The sequence below is a fragment of the Leuciscus leuciscus genome (assembly GCF_965113295.1).
Source record: "Leuciscus leuciscus genome assembly, chromosome: 1".
NCBI classification, from domain to species: domain Eukaryota; kingdom Metazoa; phylum Chordata; class Actinopteri; order Cypriniformes; family Leuciscidae; genus Leuciscus; species Leuciscus leuciscus.
This window is the reverse complement of record NC_138725.1, coordinates 74346117-74357349: the sequence shown is the minus strand read 5'-3', so window position 1 is coordinate 74357349 and position 11233 is coordinate 74346117. Positions and strand designations below refer to the sequence as shown.

General features: G+C 37.3%; 1 protein-coding gene across 1 annotated transcript in view; it reads right to left on the bottom strand.

The window, feature by feature from the left end:
• unm_sa1261 (un-named sa1261) overlaps positions 1–6906 on the bottom strand; it is a 21245-nt gene extending 14339 nt beyond the window's left edge. The window contains exon 1 of the mRNA XM_082162737.1: positions 6711–6906. The gene's annotated coding sequence lies outside the window, so the exon portion shown is untranslated. The remainder of the gene's footprint in view (positions 1–6710) is intronic.
• Positions 6907–11233: the final 4327 nt, after the last annotated feature.

The window sequence follows — 11233 nt, the reverse complement described above, 5'->3', positions numbered from 1 at the left end:
AGACAGACAGACAGATAGATAGATAGAGTTAGACAGACAGACAGACAGACAGATAGATAGATAGATAGATAGATAGATAGAGTTAGACAGACAGACAGATAGATAGATAGAGTTAGACAGACAGACAGACAGATAGATAGGTAGATAGATAGATAGATAGATAGATAGATAGATAGATAGATAGATAGATAGATAGATAGATAGATAGATAGATAGATAGATAGATAGATAGATAGATAGATGTACAATAACAGTATAGTGAGCAGTAACTGAACTGGATGTCCTTTTCCCAGTGGACATACAGACATCATCAGCCCACACAGTTTCTCATCTCTCGAGTAAATGTGCCATGTTGTAGCACAGCTCGCTTCATCTTTACCAGCGTGCCGAGCCTGGCGCTTTATTGACCTGTTCCTTCTCTTGTGTTCACTGTTTACTTCTCTGGCTCTCCTCCTCCAGCTTCGACAGAACAAGCAATACTGCAAGAGATGAAGTGGCTGCCAAAATCCTGTGCTGAGCCATTTAAAGGTAATCATCATTACAAGCAGCTTAATCAATGCTATACGGGCTCTTACGAACACTACACTCGACGCTCTCACAGTAAATATACATCTAATTCCCTTAGAGGTGAACACTATTTATGTTTAGAGGTTGTTTGACTCCTGAATCCCGAATTTCATGTCCAAGTTATGCACTGAACCTGTAGCCATTGTCAAGGGTCTTAAATGAAAGAAGGTTCCCTTCAAGCATCACTATTACTATTGCTGATATTCGGGATTCAGGAGTCAAACAACCCCTAAACATAATTATTAAACTTCAGAATATAACTCGGACATGATATTCGGGATTCAGGAGTCAAACAACCCCTAAACATAATTATTAAACTTCAGTGCATAACTGGGACATGATATTCGGGATTTAGGAGTAAAACAACCCCTAAACATAATTATTAAACTTCATAATATTCGGGATTCAGGAGTCAAACAACCGCTAAACCTAATTATTAAACTTCAGTGCATAACTCGGACATGATATTCGGGATTCAGGAGTCAAACAACCCCTAAACATAATTATTAAACTTCATAATATTCGGGATTCAGGAGTCAAACAACCGCTAAACCTAATTATTAAACTTCAGTGCATAACTCGGACATGATATTCGGGATTCAGGAGTCAAACAACCCCTAAACCTAATTATTAAACTTCAGTGCATAACTCGGACATGATATTCGGGATTCAGGAGTCAAACAACCGCTAAACCTAATTATTAAACTTCAGTGCATAACTCGGACATGATATTCGGGGTTCAGGAGTCAAACAACCCCTAAACCTAATTATTAAACTTCATAATATTCGGGATTCAGGAGTCAAACAACCGCTAAACCTAATTATTAAACTTCAGTGCATAACTCGGACATGATATTCGGGATTCAGGAGTCAAACAACCCCTAAACATAATTATTAAACTTCAGTGCATAACTCGGACATGATATTCGGGATTCAGGAGTCAAACAACCGCTAAACCTAATTATTAAACTTCAGTGCATAACTCGGACATGATATTCGGGATTCAGGAGTCAAACAACCCCTAAACCTAATTATTAAACTTCATAATATTCGGGATTCAGGAGTCAAACAACCGCTAAACCTAATTATTAAACTTCAGTGCATAACTCGGACATGATATTCGGGATTCAGGAGTCAAACAACCCCTAAACATAATTATTAAACTTCAGTGCATAACTCGGACATGATATTCGGGATTCAGGAGTCAAACAACCCCTAAACTTAATTATTAAACTTCAGAGCATAACTCGGACATGATATTCGGGATTCAGGAGTCAAACAACCCCTAAACCTAATTATTAAACTTCAGTGCATAACTCGGACATGATATTCGGGATTCAGGAGTCAAACAACCCCTAAACCTAATTATTAAACTTCAGAGCATAACTCGGACATGATATTCGGGATTCAGGAGTCAAACAACCGCTAAACATAATTATTAAACTTCAGAGCATAACTCGGACATGATATTCGGGATTCAGGAGTCAAACAAACCTTAAACCTAATTATTAAACTTCAGTGCATAACTCGGACATAATATTCAGGATTCAGGAGTCAAACAACCCCTAAACATAATTATTAAACTTCATAATATTCGGGATTCAGGAGTCAAACAACCCCTAAACATAATTATTAAACTTCATAATATTCGGGATTCAGGAGTCAAACAACCGTTAAACCTAATTATTAAACTTCAGTGCATAACTCGGACATGATATTCAGGATTCAGGAGTCAAACAACCCCTAAACATAATTATTAAACTTCAGTGCATAACTCGGACATGATATTCGGGATTCAGGAGTCAAACAACCCCTAAACTTAATTATTAAACTTCAGAGCATAACTCGGACATGATATTCGGGATTCAGGAGTCAAACAACCCCTAAACCTAATTATTAAACTTCAGTGCATAACTCGGACATGATATCCGGGATTCAGGAGTCAAACAACCCCTAAACCTAATTATTAAACTTCAGAGCATAACTCGGACATGATATTCGGGATCCAGGAGTCAAACAACCGCTAAACATAATTATTAAACTTCAGAGCATAACTCGGACATGATATTCGGGATTCAGGAGTCAAACAACCCCTAAACATAATTATTAAACTTCAGAGCATAACTTGGACATGATATTCGGGATTCAGGAGTCAAACAACCCCTAAACCTAATTATTAAACTTCAGAGCATAACTCGGACATGATATTCGGGATCCAGGAGTCAAACAAACCTTAAACCTAATTATTAAACTTCAGTGCATAACTCGGACATAATATTCAGGATTCAGGAGTCAAACAATCCCTAAACATAATTATTAAACTTCAGAACATAACTCGGACATGAATGACGGCTCAAATCATGCAGCTTGTTGAGCAGAAATGTGCTGCTAGTTTTCGAAGTGATCTGTCTTGAGATTTTGCCTGGCGGTCATAAAATGGCTGAAAAAATCCCATAGACTTGTATTGAAGGAGGAACCGGAGCCTTGGGGGTGACATCTTTTTCACTCAAGTGGCCTTTTATTTCAGTAATTTAATATCTAGTACATTTATTTGAAAAAATATACTAGACTTGAAGACAGACACTACAAGTAATAAAATAAAGCACAGTTGTTTTTCACAAGGGCAATTTGCTCCCAAGTGCAGGTAGTCCCGGTGTTTGTATTTGTGCAGTACAAATCCTTTCTCACCAATTTACAGTATAACATGAGAAACCAGTACAGATATTGCCAGAAAGCGCTCAGCAGGCTGATTTTGTTTGTCGACAGTACAATTTATTTACTCTGTTCCCATGGTAATCGAGTAGCACACAGATAAACCACCAGTGGCGGCTGAAAATGGTGTTAGGACCTTGTGTACTTTCAGAAAACCTCTTGCCATCAGTCTTTGTAATGAAGAAGATTTGTCTTGCGCTGAAAACTGAACTAGGCAGGGTTCAAAACTAGATTGAAATTGCCGTTGGAGTTATGGAGTAATCAGGGTATGGAGGATAGATGTATAAGCCTGTCGAACGGTTTTGCGGCACAAATCCCTCTACCATTAATCACAACGCCAAGCACGTGTAGCGGGAGCGCAGAGGAAATGAATATCTGGAAAATACAGAGAATACTCAAATATACGCACCTTATTCACTGGATGCCATTGAGCAACTATTGATTTTTCCAAAGCCTTAAAGGAATAGTTCAGCTCAGAATGAAATTCGTGTCATCATTTACTCATCCTCATGCCGTTTCAAACCTGCATTTCTTTCTTCTAGAAGATATTTTGAAGAAAGCTAGGGTCCAGATAACATCAGGCACCACTGACTTTTATTGTATATGGACTGAAAAAAAATTGAGATATATTTTAAAAAATATATTGTTGTTTGTGTCCCACAGAGGAAAGAAAGTCAGAAAAAGTATAATCGGCATGAGGGTGAGTACATGACATAATTCAACTTTTTGAACGAACTACCCTTTTAAAGGGGAACTTGGCAACTATTTCAACTAAATAAAACCATTTAGAAATCATTTGGATGGTTAAATAACCTGTTCTGGTGAAAATGGGGACTTTCCCCGCTCCCCCCAGTGTTCCCAGGCGGAAAACCAACTTTGAAACATGGGGACTAACATCCCGATAAGTTGGAAATAGGAAGTCTTGTGAGAAGCGAAAACGAGTGAGAAACACAAACTGCTTTACGTCAATTCAACATAAACACACATGCCATATGATACCGTGTATGATGTATTACCCACCTCGGTAGACACCGCTCCACACGATAAATTTGGCCGGCTCCAAATAACAAATGCACATGAGCAGCGGTAGAAAGGGGGATGAGGGTGCCGCAAGTTTTTTTACGACAGTGTTGTGAAATATACGTCCCACAGCTGTAGGGGGAGTTTGTTGAGAAAACATGCGGCAACAAAAGTGAAAATCAGCGAAGAAATGGCTAGAGTTGCCATGTTCCCCTTTAAATTAGTTGCTTCTAAAGTTACTTCCCTCTGTATCCTCCAGGTTGTATTGTGCACCTCCAATTTCTTATTAATTTTGTTGTTTGGCTTCAAGTCCAATGCTTTGCAACTTTGGCCATTCATTTACACGTCAACAGAGTTTTAGGGGCCTGAATACGGAAAATTTCGAAAACGGGATTTGAAGTGAATGTTTTTGATAACGATACCGTTATCGTCTCCGACATGAATTTGTGAAAACGGTGATGTCACGCGCATGCGTATTACGTGTTCAGTCTATAGCGGTGTAGTGTTTCTTTACAAAGTGACATCGCCATCTACTGGCCTGGCATGAATAATACAGCGTTTTTAGTAATTTTCGCGGATCTGTGTGAACATATCATTTGGACAATGTTGTCGTCTGTACAAAGAAAAAACGCAAAGGTAAAACTTTTCCACATTCAGTACATCGTTGTCGTCTAAACGTACCATGAGTAACTTAAAAAGTTAAGTTGATTAGGAGCAGTGGCCCTCCAGGAACTGTGTTCGAGACCACTGTTTTAGAGGAAACCATATAATCCCTGTTAGTGAATCCCTGTTCACTCACACACTCTCACACACTCACACATACACACACGATGCTCACAGTGCTATGAAGCATTATATGTTCACGCTTGGAGTCAGATCAGTGGAGACACTAAGGGCTCGAGGCTCGGTCCTTGGTGCTGTATTCACAGTGAGCACGGGTTATTGTGCACGTTTCTTCTGTGCATAAAAATGTTTGTCCTGATAATCTTTTATCAAAAGAATAACTTGCTCCACCTCGTTCGTTTTAGCTGGCATCACAAACGGCCTTTCACTTATTCATCCCCCACCCTCTCCAGCCACCTGCTTGATGTAACGGATAAAATCGAAGTTTGAGACTTTTTATCATTAAATAAATATCATTATATGTGTTTTCAATATATGTTTCATTCAGAAATATGGCAGATTATGGACGTAAACAGGATTGCAAATGATATTGTCTGTGTGGCTCTGTGCATGAAAGGTCTTTTCTAGCTGGTCATATAATCCTGGATTCAGCTTAGGTCTGATAAATATACTTATTTCAAACATTGCAGGATACTTGACCAAGGTTGCTTGACCACAATTTTGCAATTACATTTTAATAAATTTCAGGATTCTTTAAATTCAAGCAGTTAGAGGATTGTTTCTTCACAAACGTCACAGAATGAAATAATGTCACCACAGTTTAAACATTATAAGACTAGACTCTTGACTGACTGTTGAATTTCTGGATATCAGATCTTGGGATTCAAATAATGGAGCTCATCTAGACAAAGGACACCGCTGTGTGTGTCTGAACACTCACATCTAGTGACAGTCTCATGCATTGGCCAGTATTTCGGGCATTTTCAGCTTATCGGCATCTTCCGAAAACCTCTTTTAAATATATATACACACACATATACATATATACATACATACATGTGTATATATATATATATATATATGTAAATACTGAGTAAATGTTCTGTAAAAATGTCAGTGTCAAATCTAAAATTCTATCTCACATTATATCTGCCCTGTAATAACCCATATTACTCATTAAGCTTGCAGCTAAATTTGTTGTCATCTGGCCAGCAAAATCCTGTCTGAACAATCCCGGTTATAAACAGGACATTCAGTTTCATGCACTGAATGTACACTTTACGCCTTTGGGTTTGTGTGAGTGTGCATGTGCATGGCTATCCATGCATGCAAAATAAAAACAAGAAGTAAATGAATAACCATCTCTCTTTAGCATGTAACTGACATATGTCACTGGATATGTATATATGAATGGCATGCCTTCACTTGACCCTTCTAACAGCAGCTCAAGATGTGTTTTGGCAGCCTATTGTTCTTCAGTGGACTGCTTCCTATGCAGATTACATAGTGAAGGGCTCAGCTGCATTAGACCTTTATGTCAATAGTAGGAAAACAACGAATGGATGCGCCTGGCTGTTTGCATTCACCAATAATGTGTTATTATAATACATACTAATTATATTGCTCATATTCGAAGTAAAGTAAGGTTTTATGGAAGTAAGGCATCTGTATTATCTAAACAGTATGGCAGTTCTTACTGTCAAATGACAATGGCAAATAAGAATGACACTGAGCATTAATATGCATATTTGATCAATTATATTAATGTTAAATACAATGTCTCCTACCTTTCAAGGAGCAAATGATGCGCAAGCCCCGCGCTGTCATTCCGTTGTGGTCAATGTTTATAACTCGAGCATCAGGAGCAATGCATGTATCTTTCAGCTCTCCTCTCTGTTATTTATATCTTAAAGCCTTGATAGTATTGATTCTAGGCTAGCACACGTCCGACAGAGCGACTGCTGTTGCCCTATTGTCTCTCCGTTGGTGGTGGATGTCAGTACTGACAGCTCTGTTCCAGCCCACCGCGTTCTCGACCAATCAGAGAACAGACTGAGCGAGCGCTGCACAGGCCCATTGCGAAAACAACCAATCAGAGAGCAAACCGAGGCAGCGCTGCACAAGCTCGACCAATCAGAGAAGAGAGCGATGGATCACTGGAGTCGGTGCATTCTGTCTCCGTACAGATTTCTTCTCTCGTGAGGCGCTTGGAGACTCAGAGACTGCAGTCGCACAGATAATAACACCGTAAAATATGGTGATTTCCAAACATATATTCATTAATTCAACGAGCTCATTGTTTCTGCATTATTACATTGTTTAAATTAATACCTTTTTCGCTAACTGTGATTTTGTGTGTACATTTCTGAAATACATAACTTAGACAGTTCCTATCTCTAATAACAGATCACTCTAAATTGTAATGTGGACTCATGTATTTTCTGTAAAGATGCTTTGAAATGATGTGAATTGTGAAAAGCGCTAGGCTATACAAATAAATGTGAATTTAATTGAATTAAACCAAAAATCATGGCAACGTCAGTGAAATACATTACCAGCAATGAAACATTTATTTAGTATGTCTACTACTGGAAACTTTGAGAATGCAATGCCCATAAAATGATTAATTTCATCCTTTTAAGTAATTTGAGTAACTCTGGGTTGAGTAATCATTGTAAGTGTCATGGCCATTCATTGGTCAAGATGTGGGAACTCTTTATCATTTAAACTATATATCATATGTTGATGAATTAAAGGTGAGGAGGAGGATGGTTAGCGTTTGCGTGTGTTCATTTAAAATAGGCTACCTTTGTCCTCATTGACTTTTCAATCTTTGTGTCAAAAAGTAATCTCTCCCAGACAGGTAAAAATGTTACAATAATTTCGAAATGTTTTAAATCAATGTTAGTTAATACTAGAACCAGTTTAATTTTGATACACAATTTGTGATCCATATAATTAGGGGTGAATTCAGGGTGATTAGGACAATCTTTGCCATTGAGACTTGTCACCCCTATGTCTGATGAAAAGAGTGTGAGTGGGGATTTTGGGTTTGATAAATGTAATATAATACATGTTTCATAATGGATCAGAACTGCATAGACAAGATAAATATGTAATATGCAACTTGTAGTCTGTTGTAATACTTAAGAGTGTGTACATAATAATAATAACAGAATACGTAGCCTATATAAACTCTATACACATGTATATCTGTCTCTATGAAGGCCTGCTGTTCTGCTTATGTGATGGATGTAAAGAAGCTTAACTCATGCCAAATTACTCTGATTAATCACTAATGCGCCGTCCACACACACTCAACTCCTTCATACTCTGCTGTGGACTGATATTAATCTATCTAGCACTAGGAAGATTTCCAGTGTAAAACATGAGGGCTCCAGAGACAGAGAAAAGGCTTCAACATCACAAATTGAATGCGAGTTAACTACATTATTGTTGCTTTGTGCTGGATGGGAATGAAGGAGAACAGATTGCTTTATCTGGGAACATTTAATTATATCCTGCACGAGGAAAGCCTGCATATGTGTGAGTGTTGAATAGCTCAGATGAGTGTTTGCGTGCGCACATTATCAACATGCATATAGGCAGCTTATGTTGAGCCTCGATATGCATGCATGCTTGACTAAATAGATTATACAGGACCCAGAGCAAACCCTTGTTGTGAAGTATTTATATCTTATACACAGTCCTCATATATTTAAGCAATATCACACGAAAGTCCTGTTACTGATTATCATCACGGCTGACTGTAGCTCAGTGAACAAGTTAATATTAAATATTAAAGACAAATCGCACAAATAAGTAATGAGGAATATTAATTAACAACATGCACTTACTATATAGGCTTAGGGTTAGATTTGAATTATAATTTACTGTCATTACTATAATAAATGATGTGTAAAAAAAAAAAAAAAAGTAAAGTGTTACCATTTGAAAATAGATCCAGTAGAATTTGTTTTGTCGCCACACTGTAAACAAACAAACAATATATCAATATATATATCATTAATATACTCATAAATTGAAAAAATATATAATAAAGCTGTTCACAGTGCAATAAAAAAGTGATTTATACATGAAAGTTCTTGCATACAGCCCCTTTAATATTCCACATTTTATTATTTTAAGTCATTAAAAATATATATTAAAAACACAATTCAGAATTATGTAGTGACAAAAATATAAGAACCAAATTAAATCACATCTGAGCTTCTTCTGTGTCTATATTCCAGCTCTGCACATGATGCTTGTTAAACTGAATTTAATTTTAAGGCTGTTTTTCTTCACTATCTGCTCCAACTAATCAATAAAAAAGAATTGAAAAAATACCATACGTTTTGTAATAAATAAATAAATAAATACATAGACATCATTTCAAGGTTTTTAAGATCTGTGAAACGTGTCCAAACCTTTGAGTCACTGGTGCTCAGCTGTGTCTCTACAACCCCACATTGTTGGAAGTGTGTGTGTGTGTGTGTGTGTGTGTGTGTGTGTGTGTGTGTGTGTGTGTGTGTGTGTGTGTGTGTGTGTGTGTGTGTGTGTGTGTGTGTGTGTGTGTGTGTGTGTGTGTGTGTGTGTGTGTGTGTGTGTGTGTGTGTGTGTGTGTGTGTGTGTGTGTGTGTGTCTTGTCAACACTGTCTTGTACAGCACTAAATAAATTCCTTCAAAATCTTGTAATGAGCTCCCCAAGGCTCGACAGATTCAACTGTGTGACAGCGGTAGCCATGGTGAGGGTCATTCACTCACACACACACACACTGTTCACAAACGTGTTTTAGGATCACGCTCAGTAAATCTCCTCGAGGCTCCTGAGCACCAGAGCTTGTTTCGCTCTACATTTGGAGATTCTGCTTGTGATGATGAAGACTGTGAAATCTCCTGTTAAATGTTCATGTCACTTTCTCAAACAACGACATGTCAACCCGTGCCGCCACACACCAATGCTGTGTGTGTTTCTCCTCTGCTCTTATGTCTGGTGAAGTGTTTTTTTGTCAGTAAATGCACACTGTGTAACACTCACATGGAGCGCAAGGTGAACGCTGTGACTGACTGGACTGCATTGTTCGAAACACTTCAATCAATACTGTATTGAGTGTGCAAAACCAGACTCTTTCTTTATTGCTCTTTTGACAACATCTCTATTCATCTTCAGTTCATACACACACACACACACACACACACACACACACACACACACAGCTCAAAAAAAAATATGAGGTTGGTAAGATTTGTTTAATGTTTTTGAAAGAAGTCTCTTATGTTCACCAAGGCTGCATTTATAAAAAAATATATATAAAAAAATATTGTGATATATATGATTTCAATATAAAATAACTTTTCTATTGTACTTTATTAAAATGTCATGTATTCCTGTGATCAATGCTGAATTTTCAACATCATTACTCCAGTCTTCAGATGATCCTTCAGAATCCTTGATGCTCAAGAAACATTTATTATTATTATCAATGTTGAAAACAGTTGTGCTGCTTTATATTTGTATTTTCAGGATCATTAGATGAACAGAAAGTTCAAAACAACAAATATGTATTTGAAATAAAACACCTTTGGTACATTATGCACATCTTTACTATCACTGTTGATCAACTTAGTGTATCCTTGATGAATAAATGTATGAGTTTCCTGACTCCAAACTCTTGTACAGTTATATATTCATATACACTCTTTAAAAGAAAGGTTTCCATTAGACTATTGGTATTCCATGAAGAATCTTTAACACTCATAGAAACTTTCCATCGCACAAAAGTTCTTTATAGTGGAAAAGTGTTCAAGCTAAGAAAAAAATAAGAAAACGTTATTTTAAGAACTGTTCTCTGAACCCAAAATGGTTCTTGTATGGCGTCGCTGTATGTATAGCAGTTCTGCACAGGCAAACAGTGAAAATCAAGTTAGTCATATATGGATTGTTGAGGAGAGGAGCTACTTTTATGAGCGATCAGACTTAACGTTTTCACCAATCAGACGATAAAAATGGGCTAAAAAAAGCAGCAGACTTACATTGATGGAGACCAGACCAGAGACCAGCATAATATAGAAACTGAGGGTGCCAGAAATGTTAAGGAAACCTAAATATTTATAACAGTTCCACTGAAACACAGTCCGTTTTCTGAGTCCAAATGCAGTTTATTCCATAATAGTGTATCAACAAAGTAATAACTTGGAGATCAACATAACTTAAATATAGACTTGACTAAAGCATTGCATGAACATGAAACTCAAAGCAGTGGACAACAGCATCAAAAGATGCTTGACAAACACACATGGCAAAAAC